At 42.8% G+C, this 14,448-nt stretch overlaps 1 pseudogene; it reads right to left on the bottom strand.

The window, feature by feature from the left end:
* Positions 1-5,200: 5,200 nt before the first annotated feature.
* Positions 5,201-9,124, bottom strand: LOC121396133 (annotated as a pseudogene).
* Positions 9,125-14,448: the final 5,324 nt, after the last annotated feature.

Here is a 14,448-nt window from a genome sequence, read left to right as displayed (position 1 = left end):
ATTCTCTATGGTGATGAGCACTTTTTCAGAGTATTGAGCCAAGGAATCAATGTTATTCCCAAGCGGGCCCATACCATACCTGAAAGACATGCTATCACCGAGTCATTTCAAAAAGGAAGGCCAAAGACGAGATTTGGGGCCACTTACATCAATTGGCAACTATAGATGTGGGAGCCACAGATGTATAACGTGTAGGCATATGAAAGTATCAAAAAGATTCAAATCAACAGTGACAGGGAGGGAGTTTGACATTAAAGGGTATATAAATTGCAATACTACTTATGTGATATATCTGATCACGTGCCTTAAATGCCAAATACAATATGTGGGATGTACAACTAGAAAATTGAAGGAAAGAGCAAGGGAGCATATGGGCCAGATAAAAAACCCACGAATGGCGGAGAAGAGTAATATTACCAGGCACTTTACTGCCTGTAATGGGGGGGACTTGGAATCTTTCAGTATTCAAGGCATAGAGAGAGTCAGATTGAGAGAGAGAGGAGGTGACCAGTTGAGCCTTTTAGAAAGGAGAGAAGTATTCTGGATCTTTCATTTGGGCACACGTTTGCCCCTAGGCCTCAACCATGAGTTTGACGTTACTTGCTATACCTGAAGAGGTTAATAATGTTTAGGGCTTTGGGGTTGTGTAGTCTAGAACAAAGAGGGAGCTAATGACGGTTTTATAAATAATAAGTGCAAAAAAAGTGAGTGCAATTTATATTTTTTGGAATTATACTGTCTTAAAGTGATATATGATGTATGTATTCTATAGTTATTGTTAAATTTAAAATAATATCTGAATCTACAAACAGTGATACATGTCAAAGAATACAAACACCCCACACAGGCAAGTTTGGGAAGGAATTAACAAAGTAGGGTTAATCTCTCACAGATTTTGATTGGTTTTAAAGAAAATGGGAGGGATTAACAGGGTATAAATCCCACAGAGAACATGCTGTTCACAGATACACCTATGACTAAGCGCCGGAGGGTGCGAAACGCGTAAGGTGGGCCTGGTGGGGCTGTTTGTAACTGAATTTTAATGCTAATTTAATAAAACAATATTTTTTATGAAAACAAAAGCCTTGGGACAGTTATCTTTGGATAAAGGATTTTCTTAACAGCGATTATAGTAGACTGAAAGATGGTATCAATAATGCTGCAAAATTTTGACAGTAAGGGTAAGGCCAGACGAGGAGATTCGGGGAGATTTTGTCGCCTGGCGACTTATCGTCACGTCTTTTGCGCGACTATTTCCCCGAACTGCCTCAGCGTTTTTTCCCCATAGGCTACAGCGCAAAATTGCCTGCGTTAATTCACACGCGGCGATACGTTTTCAATAGTCGCCCAAAGTTGCCGCGATTTTGCGCTGTAGCCTATGGGGAAAAATACTGAGGCAGTTCGGGGAGATAGTGGCGCAAAAGACGCGGCGATAAATCGCCCGACAAAACCTCCCCGAATCTCCTCGTCTGGCCTTACCCTAACACTGATTACTATTTCTAAGCCAGAGTCTTTTGTTTGTTGCTATGCCTCTTGTCTCAAGCCCTGTCTCTGGTTTCACCTCTTTTTTACCAGTTAAGTAAGCACCCTTTGCAAGTCATTATTATATTCACCAGCACCTGATAAGAAGGGATTTATAAGGACTGCCAAGTTTAGTTAGTAATAACATTCCTCATTCCTTATCTGATTGATCATTTCCAATGACTATAACATATATTCTACATAACTCTTTCCATACCCCTCCAACACCAGAAGATCTGTAATTATGTTAATACTCTACATGACGCCAGAGTCAAAAGCAATATGTGTATAAATGATGCATTACACAATTAGTTTCTTACTGGTTGACTGACTGATAAAAAAACACATTAAGAGCGACGAGGGAGTGTTTTTAATAGGGTCATTCTTTCACTCCAGCATTTTTGTATAATAATTAAATAATGCATCTTAAATACAGGACATGCTGCTTCTGCTGATATCTGCCAATGCCTAATTATGTTCAGAACTCTTCAAATTGTATCTTTCTGTGTTGTTTCTACATTACTATTCACTGGGGGAATCCAATAATTAATTTGCAGAGGCAAAATATTTGTTATGCAGTTTTTAACGTGACTAAAAGTGAAGCAATACAACATATGTTTTTTTCTCACAGCCTACAAGAGTGTTATTGCCTTTACACATGTTATACAGATGCTCAGATACAAACAAACAAACAGTGCAATGAGTCTCGTTATGAAGCACAAGAAGAGAGAATTATATTTTAAACAATATAAGCTCAATTAAGGAGAAGAAAGTAGGTGGCGTCCTCTGCCTTCAGACACAGTAAGAGTGGTCTACACCACTGGTAAAGAGAAAACAAAGTAAAATTGTGATATTTTATTAATAATAATATTCCCCCTCCGCCAGGGTTTATGGTTATTTTGAACAAGCAAAGAATCCACACCAATAAGTGTATATTTATATACAGTATATATATCAAAGTCATTATAAAATAATAAATCATTGGATTGTTACGCTAAAACAATTACACCAAAAGAATATTTAGAATATTTACATTTACAGAATAATTATACAGTTGCATTATTGTAACCTCCAGAGTAATAATAATAGTAAAAGAGGTCAGCTACATTCTTCCCTACCTGGCATCCATCTGTCTTCCGACAACTCTGCTCTGCAGTCCTCTCGAGGCTGCCCCATCACATCTCTTCTATGCCACAAGAAACCATTTATTAGGATAATTTGAGGTTTGGTGTAACTTCAAATTTAGGTTTAGGGCACACACAGGCAGAGTTGGCAGGCAGTATATGGCACACACATGCAGCATAGTATGTCAAACACAGGTTGGCAGAGTGTGGCACACACAAGGAGCATGGGGCAGGCAGAGTATGGCACACACACACAGGAAGCATAGGGCAGACAGAGTATGACACACACATAGAGCATAGTGCAAGCAGAGTATGACACAGGCAGAGTAAGGCACACACAGGCAGAGTAGGCAGGCAGAATATGGCACACACATGCAGCATAGTATGTCAAACACAGGTTGGCAGAGTATGACACACACAATAAGCATAGGGCAGGCAGATTATGGCACACACAAGGAGCAAAAGCCAGACAGAGTATGGCACCCACACATAGAGCATAGGGCACGCAGAGTATTGCACAGACAGGGTGTATAGGGCAGGCAGAGTATGGCACACACAAGGAGCAAAAGCCAGACAGAGTATGGCACCCACACATAGAGCATAGGGCACGCAGAGTATTGCACAGACAGGGTGTATAGGGCAGGTAGAGTATGGCACACACAGGGAGCATAGGACAGGCAGAGTATGACACGCACAAGGAGCATAGGTCAGGCAGAGTATGGCACACGCAAGGAGCAAAAACCAGACAGAGTATGGCACCCACACATAGAGCATAGGGCAGGCAGAGTATGACATAGACAGGGAGCATAGAGCAGGCAGAGTATGGTACACACAGGGAGCATAGGGCAGCCAGAGTATGGCACACACAGGGAGCATAGGGCAGGCAGAGTATGGTACACACAGGGAGCATAGGGCAGCTAGAGTATGGCACACATAGGGAGCATACGGAAGGCAGAATACTGCAAGAGACAGGGAAACCAGGTCTCTAAGATGAACATTGCATACTGTGCTACATACTGTGCTGGTGCCCTTCCAGCAGTTTGTATGAGGTGTAAACAGGTGAACAATGTGGGCACCTTCAGTCTGGGTCTGAATTGTGAACAGTCCAGGGCTTCACAGGTGTGAAAAATGCAGAGAGATTACAGGTGTAAACAATACAGGAGTTTACTATCTGAATTTGAGGTGTAAGAAATGCAGGGGCCAGTTAATCTCAGAAGTGATACCTCAGATTACACAAGCAGCCAGACATTCATGTGGGGGCACACAAGGGGGCAGTGGCCCTCCAGTTGGACAGCACTGCTTTAGATAATGAAAAAGTAGTTCTCATATGGCCAGATGTGAGGCAGAGTAATGTGTTATACATGCACATGTGGCAGATGCAGCTCTACTTACCATTAAAGTTGAATTGTGACCACATATAAATCCAGTGCCAAGTCAGACACTAACAGAACATGCTATGGCTGTGTGCATCCCAATCAGACATTTGCACTGATTTGTTTAGGTAGGTCCCTTCTAGCTAAATCAATGAACTCACGTATCCAAGCCCTTAGTTCCACACTAAAGAGTTGTGGCTTGATCTGGGGATCAGTACTGACCCCCAACTATTCTAATAGATTTCCCCTTACTACTTTCGGTCAATGAATGTCCCTACCGGTAGAGTTTACCACTTCCCAGGAAAACGGTGTAAAATGGGGGTGTCTGGCTTCCAGTGTAGATTTATACTCAACACTAGACATATATTGAGGATCAAAAGGCATGACCTCCATTTAAGAAGAGGTCCAGAAATGTCATGATGTTTGCTCACATGTCTGAATGCATATACTATATCTGCAAGTTGAGTAATTTGTTGGTATTATTGTGTGGTATGACAGCTATATTCTCATACAGCCCACAGCCGCCCAAAAATTACAGTCCTATACTCAACTAAAGACCAGAGGACACCTGGAAATGTGCAAAACACAGATGCATATGCTTTTTATACACAATGTACCCACAGTAATTACAAGTGCATTGATTATTTCCCTGCATAACGGACTTACAAAACATGAATAGAGTTCATCTAATTATCTGCCTCAAACCAAACATAAAGTAGCATCTGTTTCTGCGTTTGCCATATTTAGCTCAAAATATTATTTAAAAAAAAAAAGTTTTTTTGGTAGTTAAAACAATAGGCAATAAAGTATGTTCTGCACAAGCTCTATTTATTACCTCATGTTGAACAAATGTGTATATTGTCCCCTTGATATTTGAGAAACTGACCCATACAGTTGCCTGGAGCTTTAAGTGGTTTGGTTTGGTGCATTAAGGATTCAGCTGAATCTGAATTCTGCTAAAATCATATCCTAGATTCCATATATCACTAGTACAGTATTTTTTAAGAAACTTTGTGTTATCTTTCTACAGTATAGGTAAATCTAAAAACAACTGGACTTGCTGAGTAATCAATGAAGACGTTTCACTTTGTAGTTACTGTGATAGGATTATCCAATGTGTCATGCAACTCCTAGATACAGGTGTTACTTGTGAGAGTTGCATGAATGGATGTGTGAAGTGTTCTGAAACCGCCGGGGTACAGATGTTAGAACAGCATTGTATGTAGCAGACAGGTGGTGTCGAAGGCCCCCCCTCTATTCAGGGATGATTTCTCCACCTTGACATGAATCGCCTCTTTCACGCTCCGTTCAAACCAGCGGTCTTCTTTATCCAATATTTGGACCTTGCTATCTTCAAAGGAGTGTCCCTTGTCTTTTAAGTGTAGAAAGACTGCTGAGTTTTGCCCTGTAGAGTTCTCCCTCCTGTGCTGAGCCATTCGCTTGGAGAGCAGTTGTTTTGTCTCCTACAAGAGGTCCTCTGCACTCAACCCATTATCAATATATTTAAGACAGCGACATTTTGTGCATACTGCTACTAAAAAATGCTTTACCCTTTAAACAACACAGGGATTGTTTGTCCATATATTGCAATATATTTAAGCTGGCCAACTACGTCAAAGTCATCCCATATCTGGCCAGTCCTACGCTTAATTTTCATCTGATTCATTAAGAATTCAATTGCTTAATTATACATTTTACAAAGGGACTAAGTTTTACCTGCAACTTACTAGCTGCTTTCAAAGTAAACCTCCATACTTGGCTGCCCTTTTATTAGACACCAGTGGGATCACCTGACTATAGCTGGGAAGGGTGGGAGCTACAACATGGAGCTGGTCACTGCTCCTGTATAACTATAACAAACAAGGGAAAGTTGTGCTCACCACTATTTTTTAAAACCATTAGGCGGGGGTGCAATGAGGGTGTGACCACAAAATACATATAGACAAATACAAGAGGTCCTCTGCACTCAACCCATTATCAATATATTTAAGACAGCGACATTTTGTGCATACTGCTACTAAAAAATGATCCCACTGGTGTCTAATAAAAGGGCAGCCAAGTATGGAGGTTTACTTTGAAAGCAGCTAGTAAGTTGCAGGTAAAACTTAGTCCCTTTGTAAAATGTATAATTAAGCAATTGAATTCTTAATGAATCAGATGAAAATTAAGCGTAGGACTGGCCAGATATGGGATGACTTTGACGTAGTTGGCCAGCTTAAATATATTGCAATATATGGACAAACAATCCCTGTGTTGTTTAAAGGGTAAGGCATTTTTTAGTAGCAGTATGCACAAAATGTCGCTGTCTTAAATATATTGATAATGGGTTGAGTGCAGAGGACCACTTGTAGTTGACTATATGTATTTTGTGGTCACACCCTCATTGCACCCCCGCCTAATGGTTTTAAAAAATAGTGGTGAGCACAACTTTCCCTTGTTTGTTATAGTTATACAGGAGCAGTGACCAGCTCCATGTTGTAGCTCCCACCCTTCCCAGCTATAGTCAGGTGATCCCACTGGTGTCTAATAAAAGGGCAGCCAAGTATGGAGGTTTACTTTGAAAGCAGCTAGTAAGTTGCAGGTAAAACTTAGTCCCTTTGTAAAATGTATAATTAAGCAATTGAATTCTTAATGAATCAGATGAAAATTAAGCATAGGACTGGCCAGATATGGGATGACTTTGACGTAGTTGGCCAGCTTAAATATATTGCAATATATGCACAAACAATCCCTGTGTTGTTTAAAGGGTAAGGCATTTTTTAGTAGCAGTATGCACAAAATGTCGCTGTCTTAAATATATTGATAATGGGTTGAGTGCAGAGGAATCTTGTATTTGACTATATGTATTTTGTGGTCACACCCTCATTGCACCCCCGCCTAATGGTTTTAAAAAATAGTGGTGAGCACAACTTTCCCTTGTTTGTTATAGTTGTTTTGTCTCCCCAATGTATAGATCTGTGCATTCCTCGCTACACTGGACTCCGTATACCACATTGCTTTGTTTTTCTTTAGGGGTTGGATCCTTTGGGTGTACCAGTTTTTGTCTCAGTGTGTTGCTAGGTTTGAAAAACACAGGGACGTGGTGTTTGTTAAAAATCCTCCTGAGTTTCTCAGACACTCCAGCTACATATGGGATGACTATGTTTCGCCTACTATGTGTCTCCGGGCGGTTATTTCTATTGGTGTTCCTGTTGGGCTTGGTTGCTGCTGTTTTGACAAAGGCCCAGTCTGGGTAGCCACATGCTTTCAAAGCTCCTCTAAGATTTTTTTGCTCTTTGCCTTTGGACTCTGTATCAGTTGCCACAACTTCCGCCCTGTGGTGCAGAGTTCTAATGACACCCAGTTTGTGTTCCTGCGGATGGTGGGAATCAAACAACAGATATTGATCCGTATGAGTGGGTTTCCTGAATACATCTGTCTTCAATTTACCCCCCTCTTGGATACATATCAAACAGTCCAAAAAGGCAAGTTTGTTCTCGTGGACATCTTCCCTTGTGAACTTGATGTTATTGTCCACTGAGTTAATGTGTTCTATAAAGGCCGCCACTTCATTGGATCTGATTTTAACCCAAGTGTCATCCACATACCTGAACCAGCGAGTCGGTGTAGTTCCCTGGAAAGTAAGTAAGGCCCTCCTTTTCACTTCCTCCATGTACAAGTTTGCTACAATAGGAGAGACCGGAGAACCCATTGCACAGCCATGTTTCTGTCAATAAAAAAGGTTCTTGTACATGAAGTATGTGGTGTTAAGGCACAAATCTAGCAGCAAACATACTTGGTTGGGACTGAGCTTCGTTCTGCTGCTGAGGGTGTTATCTTGTTGCAGTCGATTTCTTACCGTCTCAATTGCCTCTGTCGTAGGTATACATGTGAACAAAGAAGTGACATCATATGACACCATTGTTTCTTCTGCCTCTAGTGTAACGCCGTGAATCTTGGTTACAACTCTTTGGCATTCTGGATATGATGCACTGTATTGCCTACCAACGGGGCTAAGATGTTAGCCAAGAATTTTTCAACGTTGTATGTCACTGAATTTATGCTGCTGACAATGGGTCTTAGTGGGGCTCCTTCTTTGTGTATCTTGGGGAGTCCTTATAAACATGGTGTGGCTTCTCTGGGGTACAGGAGGTGGTATAAAACTCGATCAATGGCTTTCTCCTTTTCAAGTTGTTGTAGGCAACCTATTACCTTTTTCTTGTAACCGCTGGTTGGGTTTTTCCTTAAGGGTTCATAGAGTGGTTATTTTGCAGTCGTAGTCAGTTGTGTTGAGCACAACTGTGCATCTCCCTTTATCTGCTGGCAGGATAGTGATGTTCAGGTCCTTACTCAGAGAACTGAGCGCTCTCCTCTCTTGTGTACTAAGGTTAGAGGGAGGTGTTCTGGCACTTGCCAAAGCAGCTGACACTTTTAGCCGGAGTTGTTCTGCTTCTTCCTTGTTCAAGTGATTATTTTTGATAGCAGATTCTGTGCCTGTGATGAATTCAACTTCTGGGATGTGTTGTGGTGTCACTGCATAGTTTAATCCCTTGGCTAGCACGTCCTTTTCCGGCTGAGTTAGTACCCTATCTGATAGGTTCCTAACCCACGTGTCTTTGGTGTTCTTTGGTGTCTAATCTTTCTGCCTCCAGGTTAGTTCTTCAGTCCTTTTCCAACTGCTGCTTCGTGACAGTAACGTGGTGAATTTGCTTATTTGTCGCTCCTTACTCTTAATGTGTTGGGCAATCTGTGCACGTTCAACAAACACAACCACCCTTTCCAGGGTTCCATCAGGCAGTTCTTTTGCCAGACTCAGTTTCAGATGTTCAACTTTCTGCTCAAGGGCATCAATGGTAAAGTTGATCTGTCTGACCCATTCATTTAGTAGATGTTTTTGGGCTTTTTGTAAAATCTTGTTGGCTCTGTGACTTTTTACGGTGGAACCCAGGCGTAGGCTACAAGGGGTGAGTCCCTGATGTTGGCATCTGAGATTAAAGCGTAGATGGTTTCGATAGTCCGCCACTTTTCTTGCTGTTCTTTCATATTCCCGAACCAGTTTTAGAGTATTCTCTCCAAAATTAATGGCAACGTGACTATGAAGATTTTCATTCATCCAGGTCATGGTATATCTAGTATAGGAAAAACTAAAACAACTGGACTTGCTGAGTAATCAATGAAGATGTTTCACTACTCATCCGAGCAGTTTCTTCAGTTCAACTGACTGGTGTGGGAAGTTCTCGGCATATAAACTCTTCCACTAATCCAATCACAATGGCACATTGTAACTCTTCAAAGAGGTGACATCTGAAGAAATTCTCGATCAATGTTTTTCTCCTTTTACTTGTGAGAGTTGAATGCAACTCTCACAAGTAACACCTGTTTCTAGGAGTTGCATGACACATTGGCTAATCCTATCACAGTAACTACACAGTATCTACACCTCTGTGAATTTCTTCAGATGTCACCTCTTTGAAGAGTTACAATGTGCCATTGTGATTGGATTAGTGGAAGAGTTTATATGACGAGAATTTCCCAAACCAGTCAGTTGAACTAAAGAAGCTGCTCGGATGAGCAGTGAAACGTCTTCATTGATTACTCAGCAAGTCCAGTTGTTTTTAGATTTACCTATACTAGATATACCATGACCTGGATGAATGAAAAATTTCATAGTCATATTTCTACAGGTCTAAACATAATTACCTTGCCTACATTTTGAGCCTGTAGTAGAGTGATTTCTAGATAATTATTCTTGGACAGCCATCAGTGAAAAACTACTACAGACAGCGGTGTCTTTCCTTCATTTCTCATTGCTTTGAATTTATAGTATTAATATCAGTTCCAGCAGGACCCTAGTGAATTCACCCTAACACTCTAGGGCCAATTTCATCAGGAGCCAATAAACCTGTCTGTATGTTTCTGGAACGTGGAAGAAACTCAGAGAAGCCCCAGACAGGAAAAGAGTGCTCAATTCAGAACTAAACTCAGAACCCTGACACTACATGACAGAGGTACCAAAGCTACTGAGCTCTAAAATGTTTATGTGAACTGAAACAGACCAGCAAGAAATAAGAATGCAGTAAACCAGTGAAGCCTACATTTCCTCTGCTATTGAGATGTGTCCTCCATAGAATAAATATCTTAATATTCTTGCAATGCATCAATACTAGTGATGGGCGAATTTATTCGCCAGGCGCGAATTCGCGGCGAATTTGCGCGATTCGCCGCCAGCGAATAAATTCGCGAAACGCCCGTGAAAATTCGCGGCAAAAACGGACGCCGGGGACAAAAACTGGCGCCGGCGCCGTTTTGCGAATTTTTTGCCGTTTCGCGAATTTCGCGTGAAACGGCGCAAATTCACCCATCACCAATCAATACACAATGTCTTTCTTGCTAGCTACTTTGTTTCCACTAATCGAATATAAAATCAGTTTCTCAGCAAATATACATCTAACTCTCAGTTGTTGGCCCAGTTCTAGAGTTCCCCTGCATGTTTTATTTGGCATAAATAATAATTGTCTCAAATGTCTCTGAATGCTCTGGACCTGGGCTTTCAAGATAATGGATCTTTTTGTAATTTGGTTCTTTATCCCTTCTTCTAGAAAACCATTTAAACATTATTTAAACCCAATAGGCTGGTTCTGCTTCCAATAAGTATTAATTATTCTCTTAGTTTAGAATTAGATCATGTACAAGGTACTATTTTATTATTACAGAGAAAATGGAAAAATTTTAAAACATTTGGATTATTTGGATAATATGGAGTCTATGGGAGTGTAAGGAAAGTAACTTACCCTGGTGGTCTAGCGGGCCGGCGGGGACGCCCGCCGCGCTCTCGGCGTGGACACCCGCCACGCCGACTTTCCTCTTGATGCGCCGTTCTGTTAAGGGCGCGCGCGGCACGCCTCTGTTCCTTTTAAAGGCGCGCTGGAGCGTGACGTCAGCGCGCAATGACGCAAGGCCTTATGGGTATTTAAAGGGCCATTACACAGTATTCTTTGCCCGTGATAGGACTTGTTTCCTGGTGCTTCTGAGCCTTAGTGCATCTGTTCCTGTGTATTATTGATCTCCTGTTGTGACCTTGCCTGTTTGACCATCCTGATATCTGTAATCCGACCCAGCCTGTATCTTGACTACTCCTTCTGCCTGATCCTACTCTGATTGATTACCCGGTTTGACCCTTGCCTGCCTGACAATTCTTGATATCTGCCTGCCTCGACCCAGCCTGTCTGACGATTCTCTCGCTTGCTCCATTTGTACCGTGACCTTCGGCCTAAAGACTCTGCTAACAGCCATGCCCCTTCGACAGCCAGAACATCTCGCCTTGCACCCCTCGTTAAGTCCAGGTGGCACCCAAGTAAGCTGAGGGCTCCTCCCGAAGCCCAACGGTGGTCACACTACTGGTGAAGCCGAGCCGAGACCAGGGTGCTTGGCATTTGTTCTGGTATCGGGTGCCGGCCGTGACATTATCACGGGCCATGGAGGACGACAGTCACAAAGCTGCTGCTGCCTCTGCTACACCTCAAACTTCCACTGAGATGTTGCTCACTACCTTGCTGCAACGTATGGAGGAGCAAGAGCAAAAACAGAACTATTTGCTTCAAGGGTTCCACAATCTGACCCGCCAGTTGGGGCCTTTGCAGCAGCCGCCTAATCCTGTTCCTGCACCACCTGTGGGTTCTTCTGCCAGTTGGGTTAACTCATCTAAACCCCATGAACCCAAGATTGTGTTCCCCGAAAGGTTCAGTGGGGATCGCACTAAATTTTTTGTTTTCAAAGAGGCTTGTAAGCTGTACCTTAGTTTCTTTCTCATTCTTTTCAATCTGATGAGGAGAAAGTAAGGTTCATAATGACCCTGCTTTTGGGTGACCCCCAAATTTGGCCCCTCAGGCTGCCTTCTTCAGACACTGCTCGTTATTCTCTAGACACCTTCTTTAATAGCATAGCCATTCTTTACGATGACCCGGATCGTGCATCGTCTGCCGATACCGCGATTCGTAAGTTGCGCCAAGGGAAAAGGGATGCGGAGGTGTATTGCACCGAATTCCGCCGGTGGGCAGTGGAAACTGGGTGGAATGATTTGGCTCTAAGGAGTCAATTCCGGTTGGGGTTATCCGATTCTGTAAAGGATAGTCTGGTTAATTACCCCCTACCTTCTAACCTGGATGGTCTCATGTCCCTCGCCATCCAGGTAGATAGAAGGCAAAGGGAGAGAATGGGTGAGAGGAGTACAAACTTCTCTGGGGTTACTAATATAAGATCCAATGTGGTGACCAATGTAAAATCTCCTAACCCCTTTGTGCCTTTACCTCAGGAGGAGCCTATGCAATTAGGCATATCCATTCTAACTCTTTCCGGAAAAGGCACGTAGGCGTTCCCTGGGTCTCTGTATGTACTGTGGTGAGAAGGGACATTTTCTGAACCAATGTTCTAAGAGGCCGGGAAACTCCGAAGCCTAAATGGAGAAGGGGAGCTCCATTTGGGTGCAGGAGTTTCCTCTCCCCAATCTTCCTCTAAGGTTTTGTTACCGGTTAAACTAACCTAGCGTACAGGCTCTGTCAGGGTGTCTGCATTTGTGGACTCAGGGGCGGAGGGTAATTTTCTGGTTACTGCTTTTGCAGCTAAATTCTGTATCCCTGTAGTTCCCCTAAGTGCCCCCATGAGAATAATGGTAGTGGACAGAAGACCCTTAGGGTCAGGTGTAATTTCCAAGGAGACGGTAATTCTTTCCATGTGTATTAATAATTTGCATTGTGAGGTCCCTGGGTCAACTCCTCCTCATGGTAGAACCTATCCTCTTTCATTGCCCGAAGCCCAGGCAATGAAAGAGTATATAAAGGAAAATCTAGAAAGGGGTTTCATCAGACTTTCTAGTTCCCCTGCGGGGGCTGGCTTCTTTTTTGTTGGGAAAAAAGATGGTGGTCTTCGCCCCTGTATTGATTATAGGGAGCTCAATAAGATCACCATAAAAAACCGCTACCCTCTCCCTTTAATTTCTGAACTCTTTGATCAGGTCAAAGATGCTAAAATCTTTTCCAAGCTTGATCTTAGGGGGGCTTATAACCTGATCCGTATTAGGGAGGGTGATGAGTGGAAGACTGCATTTAACACCAGGGATGGCCACTACGAGTATCTCGTTATGCCTTTCGGCCTCTGTAATGCCCCCGCAGTGTTTCAGGAGTTTGTTAATGACATCTTCCGGGACCTGCTGGGGATCTTCATAGTGGTCTACCTAGACGATATTCTGATTTTTTCCTCTAACATGAAGGAACATCAAAATCATGTTCGTGAAGTCTTACGAAGGCTAAGGGGAAATAATCTTTATGCGAAACTAGAGAAATGTACTTTTGGGGTTTCTTCTGTTCAGTTTTTGGGGTTTAACATTTCGAGCAAGGGTCTAGAAATGGATCCAGGCAAGGTGAGAGCAGTCCTGGACTGGACCCAACCCCTTTCGTTACGTGCAACCTAAAGGTTTCTTGGTTTTGCTAATTATTACCGTCAATTTATCAAAAACTTTTCCCTCATTTTGGCCCCCATCACTAATCTGACTAAAAAGGGCGCTGACCCCAGCATGTGGCCCCCTGAGGCCGTTCAAGCGTTTGAATTCCTCAAAAAGGAATTCAGTTCTGCCCGAATCCTTCGTCACCCCGACACTGCGCTTCCTTTTATTGTGGAGGTTGACGCCTCTGAGGTGGGAGCTGGGGCAGTCCTTTCTCAAAGGCACCCGACTACCAACAAGTTACATCCCTGTGCTTTCTTCTCCAGGAAGTTTTCACCCGCAGAGGTGAATTATGATATAGGTAACAGGGAGTTGTTGGCAGTTAAATGGACCTTTGAGGAATGGCGGCATCTCCTAGAGGGTGCTATACATCTGGTGACCGTCTATACTGACCACAAAAATCTATTATATATATAGAGTCTGCTAAACGCCTTAATCCAAGGCAGGCTAGGTGGGCTCTGTTTTTCACAAGGTTTAATTTTTCTTTGACTTTCAGGCCTGGGACTAAAAACACCAAGGCGGATGCACTCTCTAGGAGTTTTGAATCCATCTCTTCTGACTCTAGTGAGTGAACTCCCATTATTCCCAGAGAAATGATCATAGCAACCCTTGAATCTGACCTTTCTTCTTTGTTGCTCCCTCTTCAGACATCTGCTCCTGCAGATACCCCTTCGGGGAGATGGTTTTTACCACAGGAGTTAAGGGAGCAAGTATTGAGGGAGGTGCATGATTCTAAAATGGCAGGGCATCCAGGCATTTTTAAGACGGTGCCCCTGTTATCCCGTCATGTTTGGTGGCCATCATTCAAACTGGATGCTAAAGCCTACGTTAATTCCTGCCCAGTCTGCCAAGGATCAAAGTCTTCTCGAAATTCTTCCCAGGGTCTGTTAATCCACTTACCCATTCCAGTAAAACCTTGGTCCCATTTGTCAATGGACTTCATTTTTGATTTACC

The sequence above is a fragment of the Xenopus laevis genome, chromosome 7S (assembly GCF_017654675.1).
Source record: "Xenopus laevis strain J_2021 chromosome 7S, Xenopus_laevis_v10.1, whole genome shotgun sequence".
Classification (NCBI taxonomy): Eukaryota; Metazoa; Chordata; class Amphibia; order Anura; family Pipidae; genus Xenopus; species Xenopus laevis.
Note: the sequence above shows the minus strand (reverse complement) of the source record. Positions and strands in the feature narration are given on the sequence as shown.